Below are 24042 nucleotides of genomic sequence, written 5' to 3' on the forward strand. Positions count from 1 at the left end.
AATAAATTCCATCTTGGTTTATTGCATATGAAAATTAAATGGTGAAATATTACATGAAGATCAGTAAAAGTTCTTACAACTGATTTTATACAACTTGTATTAAATGATACATTTTCTAAAACAAATCACAAAGTTATCTCTTGTTTTACAAAGCTGATTTAAAATAATTCCAGTCTTCTTCACCTACACCCTCTACATGCTGCTCCATCAACTCCTGACAGTCCCATGGTTTCCTCTGGCCACTTCTTCATATCGTCTACCCACGTTAACAATGTCGATATGAGACCATCTGATCGTCGTATAAAGTTTTCTCCGTGCTCCCAATTTAAAACATTTACTGCATTAACGTTATTTGTCATTTTGCTAAAGTTATAGCTATCAATAATCTAACCAATCGTCCACTGAGTGTCTGACTCTAGGCGTCATCACCCTAGCGTCTGATGTCGACGGTTCCAGACTCGATGACGATGATGCTGTGGGGGATCACATAAGTAGCTTCAGCTTTGTGTTTTTATTTCTGGAAAATAGTTTACATATTTCGGCATAACGCGAATAACAGTAGGTGAAAATAACTCTACGGCTGCCGCCATTTTCGTTGCAAACTACGATCTCTATTGTTTAGCTGGCCTGACGATTCTGTGCGTGAGCTCTTAACCAATGATGCACTGAAGCTACAGAAGGACCGCCTTCCTCATTTCCATGTTACATACGGAAAAGTAAAAATAAATGAATCAATAAATAAATAAATCTAAAAATAAATACATGTGGGAATAAATAAATCTAAAAATAAATGAATGCATACATACATAAATAAATCTAAAAATAAATGTAAAAATAATATATAAATATAAAAATAAATTAAAAAAAGTTTTAAAAATGTATAAACGCAGAAAATAATAAATTAAGGGGGAAAAATTAAAAAAATGGATTTTATTAAAAATGAATTATATTTATTTTTTGTCATTTATTCATTAATTTATTTTCCTATTATCACATTTATTTACCTATTTATCTCTTTATTCATCTATATATTTATTTATTAATTCATTTATTTATTCATTTATTCATTTTTAATTTCTGCAGGTTGGGTCCTCCATACTCCGGAACCGGGAACACTTTCTATAACACCAGATATACTCGTTACATCAGAAAAAGAATGGCATCTACGCTAATATTAGTTTTTCTGTTTATCCCGAGGTTTACTGTAGTCAACCGGATCCGGGCCGTATCCAGCTGAGACCAAGGACCTGTGCCTTGACACGACCACAACGCAGCCCTGAAGTATCAGCAGAGATCGAGTCAACTAGATCATCTCTTGTGAAGACATCATGAACATGACAGCCAGTGCCACAGTTCCTCAACAGACCAACCATACTGGCGTGATGAATACGATCCTCAACTGGACACAACCACAACGCAGCCCTGAAGTATCAGCAGAGATCGAGTCAACTAGATCATCCGTTGTGAAGGCCTCATCGACACGACAGCCAGTGCCACAGTTCCTCAACAAACCGTCCATACCGGCGTGATGAATACGATCCTCAACTGGATGGAACTGAAATAAATACTTTGATTGTTGCGATCCTATCAGACTTATGATAGCAACCTGATTCGTAACAAAGCACTGTTCGCCAGAGGAGAACTGGCTCCCTGACGAAGCCTGGTTTCTCCCAAGGTTTTTTTTTTTTTCCATTTGAACACCTATTTGCCACTTGTTTGCCACCTGATGTCACCTTTTGGAGTTTGGGTTCCTTGCCGCTGTCGCCTTTGGCTTGCTTAGTTGGGGACACTTAACATTTGACTTGACTTTTGATATTCAACAGTATTCTTGACATTTATTCAACAGTGCTTTGATCTGCCTGCATTTACACTATTCTTTAAGAGCTGCTGTGCAGCAAAAATTATGTACCAGTTATCAATGTAAAGCTGCTTTGTCACAATCTGCATTGTAAAAAGTGCTATATAAAATAAATAAATAAATAAATAAAAAATTCTGTATTCGAACGACAAAAAGCTGAATTGCACATCATTAAATGTTTGCAAAGTCGTGTTTATAAAGATAAATTGAAGAGATTAAAAAAGGGACTAAGGGTTTCATCTCACTCTGAATTGTATCCTCTTGACTCGTTCATAGATGAAGATGGGGTGCTCAAGGTTAGGGAGGCTTCATCATTCGGATTATCCAGAGTCCTTAAAACATCCTGCCATTATTCCAAAGAGTCACTCTGTTACTAAAATGATTATTGCACATTATCATGAAAAAGTCAGACATCAAGGAAAAGTATTCACCATTAACGAGATTAGATCTCATAGATACTGGATTCCAGGAATCTGTAAATCTGTTGCTTCCTACATCAGAAGATGTGTTGCGTGTAGTAAACTTAGGAGACCTACTGAGATACAGAAAATGGCTGATTTGCCATTAGAACAAGTGAATCCATCACCTCCATTCATATACACCGGCATGGACTGTTTTGGACCATTCCTTGTTAAACGGGGAAGGAGTGTGTGTATAGATATGGCCTACTTTTAACCTGGTTGTGCTCTCGTGCTGTGCATATCGAAATAGATATGACAACATACTCCTTTATTAATGCTTTATGCTGTTTTATCCACCCTGTCTCCTCCCCGAAATAACCATATATGGAGCTTATGACACCTAGTTTTACTATGCATAACCTCATCTGCATATCATTTCCATACACGTTCCCAACCACGTGACACCATGGTTAACACCGTCAAAGGTAAAAGACAATGGAAAATATTAGATATGGACTATAAATGCCATTTGTGCCACAAATTATATTAATAAAGATTAGAATTATTAGAATAAATATATCAAAATATCCATAAAAACAAAATTGTATAAAATACTTCAGATTAAGGTTTGAGTTGATTCATTCATTTCCACTGGCCAGATAGCATTTTAATAGTTTTAAACAATTCAAATCAGGTGAACATATCTTTTAAGAGGTTTATAGGCTATTTTTAGTGGAAACAGATTGGACTACTTATTTATTGCAGTGTAAATACAATTGTCTGACTCTGCGCGTCACTGACAAACTATTTTAAAAGAAAACATGCAAATCTTACCATTTTCCTCAAATTATATCCTTCAAATGGTAATTGGTTGAAAATCCTTCACACGACATCAACACCTCCTGCAGCTGTGGCTGTAAAGTAAGATATTATTGGACCTATTCAAACTGGACAACGGACCGTTCGACCACCGAATCCAGCAGTGTCTTCCATAATATCTAAGTTAAGTGTGCATCACTGATCGTCATTCTCGAAAAAATATTTAGTCATAACATCTGCAGTTTAGTTTAAACAGGAATTATTGTAGTCTCAGCGCTCCGCGCTGTCATTAAAACAGTGTGTCACTGGAAAAGTGATCGAAAGTAGCACATCTACTATCTCAATTCATATCACTTTTGTCTCCAGAATGTGCGTACGCATGGCTCAAAGTTTGCTTAAAGGTGCGCAAATTCTCCCGTCAAGTTTGTTTTTATAGATCACAACCTTTGCTTGGGAACTGGTGAACGCACGTTTCGAGCCCCGCTTTATAAATGAGACCCCAGAACAGTATGGTCTCCCAGGTGAAAAAAAGTACATTTCTATAATATACTTAGTGTTCTATTTTAGTGCACTAATTTTGTACTTAATATACAAAAAATTCTTCTTTAGTTCTTCTTAAATCATCTTAAGAACATCTAAGTGTACTCAATTGTGCTATTTTGAGACACCATGAAATATGAACTAAAATGTGCTTTTAATATGCTATCTCTGTATTTAAAAAATGGATGTTCTGCCCGTCATCCAGCCACTATGATGAGTGCCTCTCGCTATCCATTTCAAGAGGATCTCTTTTGGCCTTAGTTCAGCACCTAGCTGCTTTCAGAAAATCATGGCTACTCTCCTAGCTGGGCTCCCAGGTATGGCTATGTACTTAGATGATATTGGCCCAATCCCAATTCTATTTTATACCCCTTCCCCTCCCCCTTCCCCTTCCCCCTACGCCTACCCCTTCCCCTTCCCCTTCCCCTTCCCCTTCCCCTTGCCCCTTGAAACAGAGTGTCAAGGGGTAGGGCTGAAAATATTCCCCTAAGAAATGGGACACCACTACTAGACCGTTACACGTCATCATAAGTCGTCGCTAGCTCCTACGTCATAGATGTGCCGATGTTTATCACACACTTCTAAGATGCCATCGATAGCTGTAGTGATCTCTGTTGCTTGGGCGACAGCTATTTTTTTGCATTTGTCTTCAGTTCTTCGCATAAGACAAAGGAGACGACAATGTGTTTGACGCCTGTGTTTGCTGGAGGATCAGTTTATGGTATGTACAATGGCTGCACAAATGTTTTGTTTTATTTAACACAACATTAGCTAACTGCACAACTCGGTAATGGTAAAAGCTGGAATATATAAAACTTGTGGTCTTGTAATCTGTGGTGTTGTATGAACCCGTTGGAGTTACCGACCTATGTTTGTATTCATATATGCGTTTACAGCAGCACTTCTCAAAGTCCGGACTCCGGTCCGGATCCAGACCCGGAGGGAATTCAATCCGGACCGCCTCCATTTCGTATTTCAACAACAGTAATTGTGTGTAAGGGATTAAAAGTCTGGATTTCCTACTTTGATAAACGCATGTCAAAATCATTTGTTTAGTGTTTTATGTCTTTTTGGAGATGGTCCGAAAAATTAAAGCGAAGGCGAGATATTTAAAGTTTTCCTCCGTGATTCAGTTGCCATGACATCCAGTGAGTGTATACTTTTGACGTAATTGGGTGCGAGTCACGTGACGCGACACTTCCCCGCAGTAAGCGTTTGAATGGGTGTGGAGCAGTGGTTCTCAACCTGCGGCTCATCACAAATGTAAATGCGGCCTGCAATATTTCATGACTATATAGTTATATATTACTAATTATATAATTTCATTATATATATGTATTTATTTATTTATTTTTTTTAAGTTGTTTACAACCAAGTCACCAAAATACGATGAATACACACTGAGCATAACCCAACACACAACAGTAAATCTATTAGCCTTATTACAGTTTACATATTCTTATCACAATGTAAATTGTTGTTGGTGTGGGTGTGTGACTTATATCCAACAAGCTATGGTAAACAAGCTAGGTAACATTATAATCGCTAAAATAGCGGACTCACAGGAAAAAAATAATCAGTTATCATTTCTTTTTTTGTTGTTGTTGTTATGACTAATTAAAAAGAAAATAATCACTTCATCCGATGTTTTTGAATAAAATAGCCTTGACAGCCGACTTGGAACTCATCTGTCTGTAGAACTGTTCTGTCCCGCCAGCGCCACCGGATTTCTACAGAATCTACACACAAGCGAGTGTGACGTGCGCGGTGGACCAAACCACTGTGAGGCAAGGGAGGGGTGACTCAAAATGTTTCTATCATTCTATCATCAATCAAGAAAACAACCAATGGGCCGTTGAGCTACATGTTTCATGAGCCGCATCTGTCAGAAGAAAAAAAAAAACCAGCCCATGTGATATTTTGACTAAACTGTTTTGGGCCAGCAGCCCAGTGTCAATTGAAAAAGTATTGGGCCGCCGATCTAGGCCTACCACTTTCACTTTCATTTTTTTTTTCGGTCGGTGACCGTCGGCCCCAAAAAGCACGTCGGCCCACCGGGAAAGTGCCCGGTATGCCAGATGGCCAGTCCGCCCGTGCATGCAAACAAGAAGAGTCGCAGCATCAGCAGTAAAGGTAAAAAGAATGGAAGAATCAGTTTGTTGTTAATGAGCGAGATGGGCAGCCTTCCTGTTTGCTCTGTAGTAAAGTAGGCCTACTTGACAAGCAAAGCCTACAATTTCAAAAGACTGAACTGTGAATTCGATGTGTTTGTTTGATGTATTTTAAAACAGTAAAAATAACCGCATCAGCGCACCCGCGGCTGGAATGAGCCCAACTCTGCGCACGCTCGCGGATCCGATGCTGCGTGAGGGATTGTATGGAACAGGAACGGGGCCAAATGTCTTTAAACGAAACGCGTGACTTTTGACCGTGTCAACACGCACTGTTTGTCCGCGTCAACGCGACAACACACACAGCAGTCAATGAAATTGTTGTATTTGAGACTATATTTGCATATGTGACGAGATGGTACGTATGGCCTGGTTGGTATATACGTCATGTTTATTCATGAAGGATGTCTACTGTAAATGGTATGCTGCTATGCACGTATACAAACATTGAGGGAACATTGGTACGTTTTGTGTGTGATGTCAGCCTTATGTCATGATTTGTCATGCCCTTTTAAGTTGTCCTGCATTCTTTCTCCGATACAAAAGTCAACAGCTGAAACCATCATGGCTCTTAGAAATTTTAACTCTTCCAAAAATGTTGTTTTTGAGTATAACTACACACAAATATGCACAACTGAGGAATTTTACAGTTGAACTGAAATCAACTGAACTGAATCAACACTGAAATCACTTGAGCTGAATATTGACACTATATTGGGTTGTTAGATCCGCTTTGCAGCAGAATTTGTTTTGAATTTGTTACTGAAGCTACTATGAAACAATATATATTGTAGCTTGTATGCATATTCTTTCTTTCTTAAACCTTTTTGATTTCTAAGTGATCAATTTATGTATAAGTGTTTTCACACATGATCATTGGCTGTATAGGTCATCAGTAAATGACAATGCACCACTCCCAGCAAAAAAAAAGGTTTTGTTAGTTTTGAATGACATATCTAATGTAGAGAACTGTTTTTAGAGTTTTGCAAAAAGGTTGTTTTTCAATTACAAACTGTGTGTAAAGCATATAATGTGCTTTTAGTTTTGCAGACTTGGTCTTAAGATTCTGTACACAAGTGAATGGTTTCAGTGAGTGAGCCTCAAGTCACACTTTTAGTGTCTAAGCAATTTGAAAAAACTGCAAAACAAACTGTGACAGAGGTTGCCTATATGGAATGAACCAAGAAAATCTTAAAATTGCATGGGACCGAGAAGCATAAATGGCAGCAAAAAAGACCCAAAAGACAATTATTTGAATGCAAAAAATAAATAAAAAAAATTCACACATAAGTTTCAGTTTCTATTTGTTAGTAATCTGTACTTAATCTGTGTTTCAGAAAGCCATTTTATTTTTAAAAACACGATTAAGCAGATTAAGGCCTACTCCTGTCTTAATTTAAACCCTGTCTGGGAAACTGCCCCTAAAGGTTTCAAAAAGTTATTCTTGTCTCTATAACTTATGGATTCCTAAAGATATGTTTATGGGTAAATAAAATATTAATAATACAAATAAAATGAATATCAAAGCATATTTTAAATATAATGAAGTCATTTTATTATAGAACTCATCAGCCTGCAGCAGCCAATATGATGTTCCTGGAAACAAAACAGAGACAGAACAGTATAAACAAACTATACAACCAACTAAACACCAAATTACAAAAATATTATTATCATTATTATGAATAAAGTTCACTTTGTTCACTGTGTTTGTGTGTTCAGTTCTAAATATGTGCTGTGTAAATTAGCCTTCATACACTTAGAAATTATATATAGCCTAATTTAAAAAAAACAAAAACAATAACCCATATAGATAAATTATAATAATTGTATAATATTGAGAATTTAGCCTCCTTAATATACATTGTAACATAAGGCTACTTTACGCTAGCACAGTAGTCAGCTAAGCAATTAATTAATATTTTATATTAATATGTATGTAGCCTAGGCTACATCTAAAGGTAAGCCTGCTTTAAAAAAACTATATATATATTTATATATATATATATATATATATATATATATATAATTACACTTAGACATGTACAGAATGTGCGCGTTAAGAAACATGTTCAAATTTGTGGTCTTAACATGGTAAAACTGTGCGTCTTTTCATGTACTAAAGTAACGCGACGACTGATGCCTTAACATGACCAGAATGTGCATATCTACACACACAAAAGAAACACGTAAAAAATTGCCACGTTAACGTGAACAAACAGTGATGACACGGTCAAAAGTCACGCGTTTCGTTTAAAAACATTTGGCCCCGTTCGCGTTCCATAGGATTGCAACATGACAGAAAGCTTGATATCGTCAGAGATTGTAATTAGCCTACAGTGCACTCAGTGTTGTTTGTAAAAAGAGCTGAGTAACATTTGCTTATTAAGGCATTTATGTGATTGTTTGGTGACTATTGCGATGCTGTTGAAGAGAGTCATAAAGTCATACAGAATTAAATAGCAACTTAAAGTGATTATATATACAGTTTGTGTGTTCATCGAGCATTACTGATAATTATTGTAAAGCTAATGTCAGTAAGTTCGTTTTTATTTGTTATTTATTGTGTGCAACATCTAGGTATAATAATAGTATTGTTGTGAATGGAGACTCAGGCAGGGGATCCAAGTGCAGCGTTTTATTAAATGTAAGCGTGGTCGTACAGGCAGGGTCAATCAGGAGCAAGCAGGTACAGCAGAGGGTAGACAGAATCGTAATCCAGGTACAGGCAGAGGTCGGGACTGGCAGATATCACTCACAGGTCGGTATACAAAGCAGGGGTCAGGACAGGCAGCAACGGGTCAATAAACAGGGAACAAGCAGGACCGGAAACAGCAAAACAGGCAGACAGAAAACATAGGGGACCGCTCGGAATTGCAACAACAGTTAACAATACTTCGCGGTGAGGTGGTGTGAGTGGAAGTCCTTTATAGTCCTGATAATGAGCAGCAGCTGGGTGTGGTGATTAGTGATTAGTGTTAAGTGTGTGCAGGTGAGTGGCAGAGAGGATGATGGGAGATGTAGTCCGGGAACTGACAGGAACAGACGGTGATCATGACATAACGCCCCCCTCCCGGAAGGCGCGTCCTCGCGACCTAAAGGAACAGCTAGGGAGGGGGGGGTGGGTGCATTGGAGATCTAACAGTAGCCGGGAACGGGATCTCCAATGCAGCCCCAGGGACTCAGGCAGCCACGGTAGGTCAGGTGGCTCGGGCGGCCACGGCAGGTTAGGTGGCCTGGGCGGCCACGGCAGGTCGGGTGGTTCAGGCAACCACGGCAGGTCAGGTGGTTCGGACAGCCACAGCAGGTCAGGTGGCTCGGGCGGCCACGGCAGGTCAGGTGATTCGGACAGCCACGGCAGGTCAGGTGGCTTGGACGGCCACGGCAGGACAGAGTCCATACATGGCCCTAGTGGCCTACAGTCCATGAATGGCCATAGTAGTTCAGAGGCCCTTAAAGGCCATGGTTGAGCAGGGTCCCCACCCACAAGCTCCCCACCCCTAGGTATACTGCCCCCCCCAAAAAAGTTCTTGGGGAAATCAAGGGAGGCATTGGCGGGTTCATGGGCAAGGAGCTCGGGTGGCGCCAGCAGGGCAGATGGCCTGAGCGGCAGCGGTAGAGCAAATGGTCCAGGCGGTGGTGGCAGGGCCGACCAAGGCTGCTCTGTGGCCTTATCAAGGAGAGCGGGCAGTTCGGTGACGGCCTCCATGGCCATATCAAGGAGAGCGGGCAGTTCGGTGACGGCCTCCATGGCCGTATCAGGGAGAGCAGACAGCTCCGAGACGGCAGCGGGCTCGGGCTGCTCCGGGACGGCAGCGGGCTCGGGCTGCTCCGGGACGGCAGCGGGCTCGGGCTGCTCCGGGACGGCAGCGGGCTTGGGCTGCTCCGGGATAAAATGCTCACATTGAAGACTGTGTTTTTACTGGCCATCTCATACTTGAAAAGGATAGGTGACCTTCAAACTCTTTCGGTTTCACCATCATGTTTAGAGTTTGCACCAGGCATGGTTAAGGCCTTTCTACATACAAGGCCTGGTTACATTCCTAAGGTCCCCACTAGGGTCCCAGGTCCTATTGTTTTGGAGGCTTTTTATCCCCCTCCGTTTACTAATCCAGATCAGGAAAAACTTAATCTGCTGTGTCCTGTGAGGGCATTGGACGCTTATGTTCACAGAGCTGCCCTGTGGAGAAAATCAGACCAACTATTTGTATGTTATGGGTCCCCGAGTCGAGGGGGCCCAGCGTCTAAGCAGAGGATGAGTAAATGGGTGGTTGAGGCCATCTCATTGTCATATAAAGCCCTGGGGCGTCCATGCCCCTTGGATGTTAGGGCACACTCAACTAGAGGTATGGCTGCTTCAAGAGCTCACATGTCAGGAGTTTCCTTGGCGGATATTTGTGGCGCTGCTGGAGGGTCATCCCAGCACACCTTCATCAGATTTTATAATCTTAATGTGTGTAGGGAAAACACCCTAGGAAGTAAAATTAGCTCAAATGAAATATTTAGGGAATTATAAAGAGTTGTTTAGATTACGACCGAGCAACTGATTCGTCCAGCGTTCATTTGCTCGAGCCGTAATAAGCTCTTGTAACGGATATAAATATCCAACAATCGTGAAAACACTGATTAGAGCACGGTAACTTGATCACAGTTTAAGACATTAAATCATAAAGCACATAATACAAGACACTTTCCTTTTAAAATCTACAAGAGATTTTATTTATTCTAACACAAACTAATCTAACACAAAGGCACGCACATACACACACACACACATTCATACGCGTTGCAGTAAGAAGGAAATGAGAGAGAAAGAGTTTTGAAAGAGAGAGAGAGAGAGAGAGAGAGAGAGAGAGAGAGAGAGAGAGATCTGATTAACCGAATTCTTATCAATGCATTTCAAGGACCAGAACGAACCATGAATCATTCATTTATGCACCAGTTCAGTTTTGGTCTGGAGGTACTTGCTTGCATTGACTTAAAGGTGAATTTCCCTCGTCGTGCAGAGAGGGGTTTCCCAAGTCGATGATTGGTCCAGATCAGGTCCGTGTGGAACAATGAAGGAAGTCTCTTTGTCGCTGGAGTTGAAGCGGCAAAAGTCGTTGGTTGAACTTTGCGGCGAAACGTAGGACACGAGACTTTCAGCGGTAAAGGAAAATTAAGTAAAGAAAAGAAAAGTGAGTGAAGGTTGGATGGCTTGAATGAGCGGCTGGTCTGTTCTTCTTGTTACTCCATTGTTCTTGGTACTCTGGTCATGGTTTCTCTTACCAGAACTAACCAACTCCAGTTCGTTTACTAACCAACTTCTCTCCATTCACTATCTTGCAATATGATCATTTAAACTTAGTTGTTTGTCACACCTCTGAGGAGTCTTGGCCAATCAGACATTGTCCTGTTTCAAGAGGGCCTTCCTCTGCCCCCAATAAAACATAAGTGTCACATCCCGGTCTGTCTCTGCTTTAGCAGATTGCCATTTTAACATAATTGCTGTTAAATGGGATACAATACATTTTAAACAGATTTCATTCAAGTCAGGATATAGGAAAGGGGGAAAGAATCAAATTAAGTCCAAATAAGGCATACTTTCAGTCATTCAGTCAAGAGTTAACACATTTACATGAATTGTGAGTGTTTCTAAAGCCTAACTGTTTACAGGTAGTACTTGTGGACACATAATGCAAAATGTATGTAGTTAAAAGATGTTTGATAAGTCCGTTAAAATTGTTGGAACAATTTTGAAGCAGATTTATTTGTTCAACAGTCTCTTTGGCTCTCCTGTGAAGTAAGGAAACAAAAGGGTCTGGATTGTCTCTCTGTCTTCTTGGGTGACCCTTTGGTATGTCGCTTCTGCTATCAGGAAGCATGTGTCGTAAAAGTAATCAGCCTGGCTTTATCTGCAGACGGTTCGGAGCCGGAACCTCAATTCTGAATTAGAATTATGTTTTGAAAGAATCATCTAAATGATTCATTTGTCTGGTTCGTCCACAGTTCTTACATGTGAGTAGTACTCCGGGTGCTTTGGTGTTACAAGATAGCAGCCAGGCACTCGGAGGCACGGCGTAGTGGGGACAGCGTTCCCATCACGTCACTGACGTAGCGTCGATAGTTCCCACGAAAGGGAACGTCTTGGGTTACGAGTGTAACCCTTGTTCCCTGAGTAAGGGAACGAGACCCTACGTCACGTTGCCGTACCTCCAGCATGCCTGGAGCGCTTACTTCAGACATATCACAGAAGCTAGCGTTCTTTGTTTCTGGGCATGCTTTATAGGTTCCGGTCCGCAACGTCGCCCGCCTCTGACGTCACGTTCTCTCATTGGTTGGATACAATAGTGCTTCACGAACACAAAAATGCAGAGGATTCCCATCACGTCACTGACGTAGCGTCTCGTTCCCTTACTCAGGGAACAAGGGTTACACTCGTAACCCAAGACGTTATGCCATGTTAAACATTAAAACAAATGTTTTTTTGTTTTTTTCCTACTAAACTATAGTTAAACTATGGTATTTGTGTGGTAATGTTAATCAACACGTAAAACAAAAAGAAATGTTTTAAATGGGCTATAATAAAACCGTGGTGAGATTTCTTAAGGGCTGTGAGTTTTTGTTGGGGGGGAGAGGACATGTCACCAGATGTAGTACAAGTTTTTACTATTCACAATAACGATGTGAACTTTTTTTTTTCCCTAGGCTGGCAGTCCAGTAACATACTGCATGGTAAATCATAACGTGCCCATCTTGCAGTTGTGGCTTGATGAGGAGTTAGAGCTGAAGCAGGATTTCCGCCTGAGCAGAACAGCAATGAATGCTTTGCAAAGGCTCTTACACAGAGAAACGGACCATGGCTGGGGTCATCAGTTGGAAACTCTTATCTACGTTTACTGGCTTGCACATGGACTGTCGTATCGGGTAGTCTCCAGTGTTTTTAATGTGCCAAAAGCTACAGTCCACCGCGTTATCCAAAGAGTGGCACAGAATATATGGGTAAACCTGAAGAAAGCCGTCTCCTTCCCACAAGCAGAGGAACTACAGGCAGTGGGGCAACTGTCAAGAACCCATGCCTTTAAAAACGTTGTTTGAGCAATAGATGGCACCCACATGAGGATCAAACCCCCGAAGCGGCACCAAATTGACTATTTGAACTACAAGAGCTTTTATTCCATTAACATGCAAGCAATGTGTGACTCCAGTGGACGTTTCCTGGACATTTTTGTGGGCTATCCGGGGTCAGTTCACGACACATGGATATCGAAAAACAGTTCTTTTTATAGGGCACAACGTTATCCACCTTCAGATTACATTATTCTGGGTGATGGCGCTATCCCTTTTTAGAAACCCCAATATGCTTGATCACACCCTACAAAGAGGCAGTAAATAGACAAGTTCAGGGCCGCTTCAACTACTACAGCTCAAGGGCCCACAGCATAATTGAAAGGGCTTTCGGCATGATGAAGACAAGATGGAGGTCCACACTTTTCAGAGCCCTGGAAGTCAAACCTACATTTGCTCCCCAGGTTATTGCGTCCTGTGCATTTTTGCATTCCCTGTCTGCCTCTCTGCCTCGCTGCTCAGTGTTTTGTATCTCCGTATAGCTTTGTTTTCTCTTACTTTTATTGAATCTCGTACTTTTTGTTGCTTATATTATCATTACTTTATATATAAACTATTGCCCACCACATTAATCTGACGTCGCCAGCTTGTAATCTTTGAATCTAAATTGCTGTTACAACGCGTTTGCATCTCGCTAGCTTGTTTAACTTGTCATCAGTCTCGCGCGCTCCTCTTCCAACGCGTTCATCAAACAGCTGTGGCAACTCGGATCAGTACACGGAACGTGAAAATAGAGACACCAGCCACCATAGTCACATTTGCCGGGAGCCAGAGCACCTGACATCAAAGCAAATTTAAAAGTGCTGGCTAATGCTAATCGTAAATACTCTAAAATTATTATTATCTCATCGGAGTGATGAGATAGTTAGCAGATTATCATCACTCAATGGCTGGCTGTCTAAGTGGTGTCCGCAGAATAATATAGGTTTCATAGATAATTGGAAAAGTTTTTGGGGCAGACCTGACCTGTTGAAAAGAGATGGTATTCATCCCTCCCGGGATGGTGCTGCTCTTCTCTCTAGTAATATGGCACATAGTCTTAGAGCTGAAACATGACAAACTACGGCCCAGGTCAGGAAGCAGAGAGACTGGCTAAACCAACCGTCTGCTGGCTGCCTCACATTACAGAAGTCAGATAAATCCCAACACATAGAAACTCTTACACCTAGATATTATCACATAGAGACTGTGTCTGTACCCCGAATTAGTAAAAACAAAAAACTTCCAAACCCATTTAATGGTAAAAAATTTAACCCTTGAGGGACGGATTGGGCGGTACCGCCCAAAATGGCATACTTTTACAAATGTGTAGTTATCTCAAAAACTATTAACGCTAGAGAGATGCGGTCTTTTTTGCCGTCTTCCTCAGATTCCACTGAAAACAGTGGTATCCAGTTTGTATATTAAACGCGCTTCCGTTATTGCGCAATACCACTGCGTAAACAGGCCAATGAAAACGATTATGTTAGGCAGATTCAACACGCAACAACCAATGTAAAAATTGCCGCTGGGAGGAATATTTTTCTAACCCAATCAGAGGAAGGTTACCATGATGTATTCTAGCCATTCAGAGGACTCTGTAGCTCTGCTGTAGCCTTGTAAAAGCTCGCTGGCCAATAGTAAAAGACCGGCAGCCGGGTGTAATCAATAAGCGATCGGAGAATCAGCATCAGGTGGAGAAAGCAGAAAGCGATCGGAGTGTTACAGAGAGTGATCTGAGTATTAGCGAGCACAAAGAGATAAATTCGAGAGAGATATAGCATTATTACAGATTTGTTTTATTAAAATGGCAAGCAGTAAAAGATTTACGGCAGAATAAGCTCTGGAACAATTACTGGAAAGTGACGAGGAGAAATCTGGAGCAGACCGCTTTTACACCGATGGAGAGGCCTCGCTTTGCTCACTTGCATGCCTAGGCTGTTTGTAAAAAAAAGTTAATCATTTAATTGTTCTTTACACATTTGATTAAACAATAACACATTTCTGTCAAGCAAAGAGTTTGAAAAAAATATATTTTTTTTGTTCTATATTCTGTGATGTGTGATTTTCAGTAATAAATGACAAAAATCTAATTTTCGTTTTTGAAATTCTCTAGTTTACTGTACATTTTCTTTCACTCATACTTCCTTTATAAACACATTACATGCATGCTTATGGTAGCTTAGGGTCTCTTATGAATCCATAGATACCAAACACAGGGTGTACCATCTCCTTTACATATGATTTATAAGCCCAAATATAAAAATAGAGAAAACAGACCAAAAAGGGCTTAGTCCCAAAAATAAAAAAAAACGCCTAGGACTGTTTGTAAATAAAGTTAATTATTTAACTGTTCTTTACACATTTGATTGAACATTAACCAATTTCTGTCAAGAAAAGGGTTAGAAAAATATATTTTTGGGTCAAAAACTTTTCACTATTGTTGTGTGAGGTAGGATTTTCAGTAATAAATGAGAAAAATCATTTTCGTTTTTGAAATTCTCTAGTTTATTGTACAATTTTTCACTCATACTTCCATTATAAACATATTGCATGCATGCTTATTGTAGCTTAGGGTCTTCTGAATCCATTGATACCAAATACATGGTGGTCCATCATCATTACATATGGTTTATAAGCCGAAATGTAAAAATAGAGAAAACGGACCAAAAAGGGCTTAGTCCCCTAAGGGTTAATTGATGTTCAACAAATAAAAAATCGAGATAATAATGATAAACAAATGATAAAGCTTGGATTGTTAAATATTAGATCACTTTCTTCAAAAGCACTTATTGTAAACGATATTATCACAGACAATAATCTAGATGTGCTGTGTTTGACATAAACCTGGCTAAAACCGGATGATTACATTACTTTAAATGAGTCCAGCCCTCAAGGTTATGATTATCGACACAATCCTCGACGGAAAGGCAAAGGGGGAGGTGTTGCTGTAATTTATAGTAATATTTACAGTATTAGTCAAAAGTCTTTCAAATATAATTCCTTCGAAGTGATGGTGCTTTACATAACATTATGTAAGTTGACATTTGTGTTGGCTACTGTATACAGGCCACCAGGACACCATACAGACTTTATTAAAGAATTTGCTGATTTTCTATGAGAGTTAGTACTAGCTGCAGATAAAGTCCTTGTTGTTGGTGATTTTAATATCCATGTAGATAATAAAAAAGACTCATTGGGATTGGCATTTACAGACATTCTAAATTCTATTGGTGTTAGACAACACGTGTCAGGACCCACTCATTGTCGTATTCATACTTTAGATCTAATATTGTCACATGGAATCGATATTGACGCCGTTGAAATTCTGCAGCAGAGTGACGACATCTCAGATCATTATCTAGTCTCGTGTATACTACATTTAGTTAAAGAGGCTAAACTGCCTCCCTGCCATAAATATGGTAGAACCATCACTTTTACCACTAAAGATCGCTTTATAAATAACCTTCCTGATCAGTTTCATCGCCTTAGCATACCAGACAGCTTAGAAAACCTCAATGTTGCAACAGAAACTATTGCCTCTGTCTTTTCCAGCACATTAGATTCAGTCGCTCCTTTGCGTTTAAAAAAGATTAAGGAATTTAATCCAATGCCATGGTACGGTGAGCAGACTCGGGCCCTAAAAACTGCAGCCAGAAAAATGGAGCGTACCTGGAAGTATTTCGCATTTCGTGGAGAGAGAAAATGATTGAGTACAGAAAGGCCTTAAAAAATGCTAGATCTGCCTATTTTTCAAAACTCTTAGAAGAAAATAAACACAACCCTAGGTATTTATTTGATACAGTGGCTAAATTAACAAGAAATAAAGCTTCAACTTCTGATGTTTCCAAAAAGCACAGCAGTAACGACTTTATGAACTTCTTTACTTGCAAGATTGATAATATTAGAGAGAAAATTATAACCATGCAACTGTCTACTACAGTATCGTGTCAGACATTGCATTGTAGTGTCCCTGAGGAAAAAATTATTTCATTTACTGCTTTATGAGAGGAAGAATTATCTAAACTTGTTAAATCATCAAAATCAACAACATGTATGTTAGACCCTATACCAACTAAGCTATTGAAAGAGATGCTTCCAGAAGTCATAGTTCCCCTTCTTAATATTGTTAATTCATCTTTGTCATTAGGATACATACCAAAAACTTTTAAGCTGGCTGTTATTAAACCTCTTATTAAAAAAACACAACTAGATCCTAAAAAATTAGTCAATTATAGGCCAATCTCAAATCTTACTTTTCTGTCAAAAATACTAGAAAAGGCAGTTTCATCGCAACTATGTTCCTTTTTAGAAAGAAATAATATCTGTAAGGATTTCCAGTCAGGATTTAGACCGTACCATAGTACTGAGACTGCTCTCATTAGAGTTACTAATGATTTGCTCTTATCATCAGATCGTGGTTGTATCTCTCTATTAGTGTTACTGGATCTTAGTGCTGCATTTGACACTATCGATCACAATATTCTCTTAAATAGACTTGAAAATTATGTTGGCATTAGTGGAATTGCATTGGCATGGTTCAAATTATACTTATCTGACCGTTATCAGTTTGTAGTAGTAAACAATGAGATATCATATCGATCACAAGTTAAATATGGAGTACCGCAAGGCTCAGTACTAGGACCATTGCTTTTCACTCTGTACATGCTACCCTTGGGAGATATCAATAGGAAGCATGACGTTAGTTTTCATTGTTACGCTGATGATACTCAGCTCTATATTTCTTCATGCCCTGACGAAACTTACCAATTCACAAAATTAACAGAATGCATAGCTGATATAAAAAAAAAAACTGGATGACCAGTAATTTCCTACTACTAAATTCAGAAAAAACAGAGATTCTAATTTTTGGACCAAAAACGTCTTCACGTAATAACCTAGAATATTGTCTAAACACTTGATGGCTGCTCTGTTAAGTCTTCGTCGTCAGCTAGGAACCTGGGTGTGCTCTTTGATACCAATATTTCATTTGAAGGCCATGTTACTAGCATCTGTAAAACCGCATTCTTCCATCTTAAAAATATCTCTAAACTATGACATATGCTCTAAATGAAGAATGTAGAACAGTTAGTTCATGCGTTCATGACCTCAAGGTTAGATTACTGTAACGCTCTACTGGGTGGTTGTTCCTCCCGCTTGATAAATAAACTACAGCTCGTACAAAATGCAGCAGCTAGAGTCTTTACTAGAACTAGAATGTATGACCATATTAGCCCAGTTCTGTCATCACTGCATTGGCTTCCTGTTAAACATCGTATAAATTTTAAAATCTGGTTAATTACTTCAGAAAAAGAATGGCATCTACGCTAATATTAGTCTTTGTGTTTATCCCGAGGTTTACCGTAGTCAACCGGGTTCGGGGCCGTTTCCAGATGAGACAGAGGACCGGTGCCTTGACACGACCACAATGCAGCCCTGTATCAGCAGAGATCGAGTCGACTAGATCATCCATTGTGAAGACATCATCAACACGACAGCCAGTGCCACAGTTTCCTCAAAATTATAATCACGATTATTAATCATGTTTATTCTATCAAAAGAGTAATGTAACTATGGCTATTTTGCAAGTTCTTTACCAACCTACACTTCACCCATAGGCCTGTAGGTGGCACAAAGACTTAAATTTAACCAACTATGATAACTTCGTTAGATGGTAAATCAATACAAAACATGGTTTTGGTGAGAGCTTTGTAATATGTATTCACATTAGATTTTAAAGCAACACAATTCGTTTGCAATAAGACAAACCAGATTCAAATTGCCCGGCAAATTCGTAAAGCAAAGAAAAATCATTTTTAGCTGATCAACATTATGAAAACTGGTAAAACCTTTAGGAACTTCAAAAGATAAAACAGCGAAATTCCTAATATTACTTCCAATATTTCCAAATTATGTTCATTTTCATAGAGCGGGCCAATATTGTGTTGATTATTTAAAATCAATCGAGCGAAGCAGATATCGTTATCGTGATAAATTATGATTAATCATGCAGCCCTAATTTAATTTAATTTGACTTGACATTTGATATTCAACAGTATCCTTGACATTTATTCAACAGTGCTTTTGATCTGCCTGCACTGACACTATTCTTTAAAAGGAAAAATTATATTCCAACTATCAATGTAAAGCTGCTTTGACACAATCTGAATTGTAAAAAGCGTTATATAAATGAGGGTGACTTGACTTGACTTGACAACGTATGTATGGATAATGGAGACATGCTTGAACCTGATGGTGACATCTCAAGGGACAATTTTGACTCCCACCTTCCCCGTGAATGCCTGGCACCCAATGAAACATCTGGAAATGCTACAAGGGCTGGCTGCCCTAGTTTCAGGCATTGTGTAAGCCCCGTAAACATCCATACATAGAGTTGTACTTTTCATACAGTTGTTTCATACAGTTTTTTTTTTTTAAAAATAAAATTATATAAGTTGCCTATTTTAAAACAGTTTTCATAGTAGTTGTAGTATTGTAGATGTTATTCTGACATTTTATATCTGTGTATTGTTTGCAATAAAGTGTTTTCATACATATTGCATGGTATTTTTCTTTTTTCAGGTATATTACTGATATTGAAACACAAACACCTTCATTTGATAAACAACAATATAGCTTTTTATTGACTCAAATATATATATATATATATATATATATATATATATATATATATATACAAAAAAATGAGGTAGGAGAATGTGTAATCATAAGAAACAAAAATATTGCACTTTAATAAATAAAAATAATCTGTAAATAATAATAACAGAATATACTAAATTAAAATTTTAGAAACAACATAAACAACCACAGTGCACATTTTTAAACTGTGAACTTTTAAAGAACTGTGCGAAATGTAAACGCGTATAAAAGATAACTATAATTTGTCAATCATTTTTTCAAACAGATTCAAAAACCTCTCAGTTTTGGCCTCACTCTCTTCATGGCGTTTCTGTTCCTTGATGGACTCTTCAGCTAAAAAATCCAAAGTTGGATTACTTTTTCTTTTCCTTTTTTTGGGTGATGGAGTTGGGGGGCTTGCTACCACCATGGAGGATGCTGTGCTAGAAGAGGCTGTCTCTTCTGATGAATTTTGCAATGGTCCTATGGTGGTTCCTATGGTCCTGACAGCAGTAATTTCACTGAAGTCAACACTTTCCTAGGACAAAAAGATGATATACACAAGTACAGAAATGCGTAATAAGTCATTCTGTACATTATCATCAAAACAACAATGTTAAAATTATCTAATTCCTGACAAAAAATATAGCAAGATTAGGTAATTGTATTCAAAACATTACCATGGATATTGTTATGGGTTCCTCTTCAGTGAATGAAGAAACCACCACAGGAGGATCTACAGAAGGCCTGGAACCCAACACTTCATGCATTTCTTCAAAATACTGCCACATAGAAACAGTTACCTCTCCAGCAACTGTTCCTGAGCCAGTTTTTGGTGTTTTTAGGTCCTGAAGGAAGACACAAGCAGAATATTCATAATAATATAATACTGGAAATGTCTTTACTATTTTACATTTCACTCAATTATGTGTATGTGCATTTTACAATAACACAACATGTACTGAAATGGACTGCCTAGATTTTTAGGCAACACTTTACAATAAGGTTCATTAGTTGAACATTAGTTAATGTATTAACTAACCATGAGCAATACATTTGATACTGTATTTACTAATCTTTGTTAATGAAAATACCGTTGTTCATGTTAGTTCACAGTACATAATTTTAACAAGATTTTAATAATGTATTAGTAAATGTTGAAATGAACAAAGATTAATGTTGTATAAGTGCAGTTCATTATTAACTTATTAAACATTAGTTAACTAATGTAGTTCACAAAATAATCTTATTGTGTTACTGATTTTTATAGAACCACACTGCTTACCTTGTATTTCTTCTTTAAATTTTCCCACTTCTTGGATGCCTGTTGGCCAGTCACCTTTCCCTCTGAACCAAAGTCTTTTATAAGTGTCCTGTAACATTTAACCAAAATGAACAGTAGCGCACATATCTCACAGTAATGAGGCACAAGCAACATAAACGTTTAACAGATAACTCACTCCCAAAGTTGTTTTGCTGTGTATTTCGATTTCAAGAAACGCTGCTCGTTTTCTGCACGAAAAACGTATGAGCCTGCGTGTTTCCTCAGGAGTCCCTGGTTGATACAGAACATACAATACAATACTGATGAATAAGCAAGCAAACTGAATGCACTTTTTGTTTATTTCATGTAACGTACACGTATTTATGGACGTAACCACAACAAAACAATACATTAATCAGGCATGCAGCAAAAAGACAAGTTAGCTGCCACCGGATTTGAATTTATGTTGTCAAATCAATGCGGGTTTCAATAAAATATAAAAAAAAATATGCTGTGGAACTATCATAAAGTAAAAAAAAACATTAGCAAACTTTTTTCATAGCGATTTTAACAAATCTTTTTTTGGAGAACATAACCGTATACATGAACACAAGATTAAAGGCAACATAAAACAAGAGATTATTTATTACTAAAATACTGTTTACCGTAAAAAAATACTTACATGTATGGGTCTCTCTGCTCGCTCGGTCGGCCATGTTGGAAATTTATCATACCCCTTCGTCTGAAGTGTGGTCCCGAGAAATCTTCGTTTTAAGGGCTACCTGGCCCTTCCCCCTACCCCTTCCCCTCCAACCAAATGAGAATTGGGACACCCCTACCCCATCACGTGAATGCGCGAAACAAAGGGGAAAGGGAAAGGGAAAGGGAAAGGGAAAGGGGAAGGGGTAGAATTGGGATTGGGCCATTGTTGTACATGGAAAGGAATGAGATGGGTGTTCACCGTGTGCAGAAATATTAAGCCAGTTGATTTTCTGATAATTTTTTTTCCCCCAGTCACATTTTACCAATTCCAAACCACATCAATCTTAATAACTACTATTAATTTTGTATTCAATAATTTATAAGTGATATATAATTGTTCAGGAAGACTGGAAATGAAAAAATGCCTTATATTCAAGTGTGCTAAGTTATTAGGCAGGTTTTCTTTTACAGGCAAAATGAGCCAAAAAAGAGATTTAACTCAGACTGAAAAGTCAAAAATGATTAAATTCCCATGGTAGGGTACTGGCAAAACAGGAACCCCAGCTCCTCCACCCTTGCAGCCTGTCAACTGACCCACCAAGCCATGGGAGCATCTCCAGATGGGCATCAGTGGTTCCTAGTCATGGTGTATGACCTCCACACAAAGTGACCTGAGGTTGTGCCTATGGGCTCAGTTACAGCCTCTGCAATGATTGATTTCCTGGAGCAGCTCTTTTCCCTTTGGGGCATAATAATAATAATAATAATAATAATAATAATAATGATAATATTTCCTTTCATTTATATAGCACTTTTCTAGGTACTCAAAGCGTTTACATATGGAAGGGGGGATCTCCTCAACCGCCACCAATGTGCGGCATCCACCTATATGATGCAACAGCAGTCATATTGCACCAGATCGCCCACCACACACCAGCTTATTGGTGGAGTGCTTTTCGACAGTATAGTGTCCCCATCACTATACTGGGGTGTTAAGACCCACACAGACCACAGGGTGAGCACCGCCTGCTGGCCTCAATAACACCTCTTCCAGCAGCAACCTAGTTTTCCCAGGAGATCTCCCATCCAGGTACTAACCAGGCTCAGCCCTGCTTAGCTTCAGTAGGCAACCAGTCTTGGGCTACAGTGTGATATGGCTGCTGGCATCCCGTGGGTCATTACCACAGACAATGGGGCGCAGTTCATTTCCAGTGACTTTTCCTCCTACCTGTCGGCTAAGGGAATAGCCCACATACGTACTGCCTACTAATATCCCCAAGCTAATGGTGGAGTGGAAAGATTTCATTAAAGTCAAATCAAAGTGAAAAATGGCTTAAGTGCACACCTTGCCCAAGGTTTTCCATTTAAGGCTGCTCTCTCCCAGACACTCTTGCATTATCGTGCCACTCAGCATGCCACTACAGGAGTATGCCAGTATCATGCTCGACAGGGAGCTGGAATTACCATTGACCAGGCTGTGCCCACCTTGTCAGCTCCCAGTGAACACTTCAGCCCAGGCACGGGTTCATCAACACCAGCGCAAAATAAGAGCCAGATATGATAGCAAGCAGTTAGCCCATGAACCTCTTCCAGCCCTTGAGTCCGCTCCAGTTCATAACTCCATAGCTCCTCCCAAGAAGGGGGGGTGGGTATACATCCCTGGCCATAGTGGGCAAGCCAAGCTTACGGGTCAAGGCCAAGGAGGCAGATCCTCCCTGGGCCCCTGAACTGCCAATGCCTCCCTGGCTTCCTATATTGCCAGTACTGCCCAGGAGGCTTCCAGTCCTGCCAAAGCCACCCTGGTCACCACCTTCTCCAGCCCCTCATCATCCTCCTGGGTGTTTTTTCTTTTTATATTCATAGTTTTAATGGTACTGTTATTTAAATAAATTAATTAAAGGATTAAACAGATTTAAGGGAATGAAGAAAAATAAATTAGCACATAGTTAACTCCGTCGGGTCGGTGGTCATGCCGGCAATACCACCTCAGTTTTTTTCTTACCAGTGTGAAAGAGACTCAAAATACTCTGTCAATGTTGCAAATATTATTAAGAGTTATACACCATTTTAATCTGTGGAATATCTTCTTTTATTTGTGTACACTCAGAGTAAAAACAAAATGTTGTACTTTTTGCAAAATAAAGAAAACTAACATGATGCGTGATCTGTCGTCTCCCTCTGAACAAAGTCCAATCTGATAGTTCTCAGAAAATGAACTGTAACTTAGTGAATACTAATCACAAAAAAATAGACTTATGTCTAAAGAAATGTTGAAAAGTCAGGTTTTAAATTGTGTAAGTCAAATCAAAAACAAAAATTCTGTTTTTATGTAATCTGTATGAAAAGAGACACGTCCGATGCCCGTGATTCAGCTTATTATCTGCTAATGCAGCCACGCCCACGAAGCTAGCGCTATTCAGACGCTAATTCTGAGGCAATACATGTATACATCGTCGCAATCGTGTATTTATTGTCTTGAAAAGTGTTTATTTGTATGATAAAGCCAGGGTTAGCGACCTCTGGAAGACATGCCGTTCCTGAATGTCCTGTTCTTCTTTAGAT

At 39.2% G+C, this 24042-nt stretch overlaps 1 pseudogene; it reads left to right on the forward strand.

Annotated features, from left to right (window-relative positions):
• The first annotated feature begins 4204 nt into the window (after positions 1 to 4204).
• Positions 4205 to 19469, forward strand: LOC137022876 (uncharacterized; annotated as a pseudogene).
• Positions 19470 to 24042: the final 4573 nt, after the last annotated feature.

This window comes from Chanodichthys erythropterus, chromosome 7 (genome assembly GCF_024489055.1).
Source record: "Chanodichthys erythropterus isolate Z2021 chromosome 7, ASM2448905v1, whole genome shotgun sequence".
NCBI classification, from domain to species: Eukaryota; Metazoa; Chordata; class Actinopteri; order Cypriniformes; family Xenocyprididae; genus Chanodichthys; species Chanodichthys erythropterus.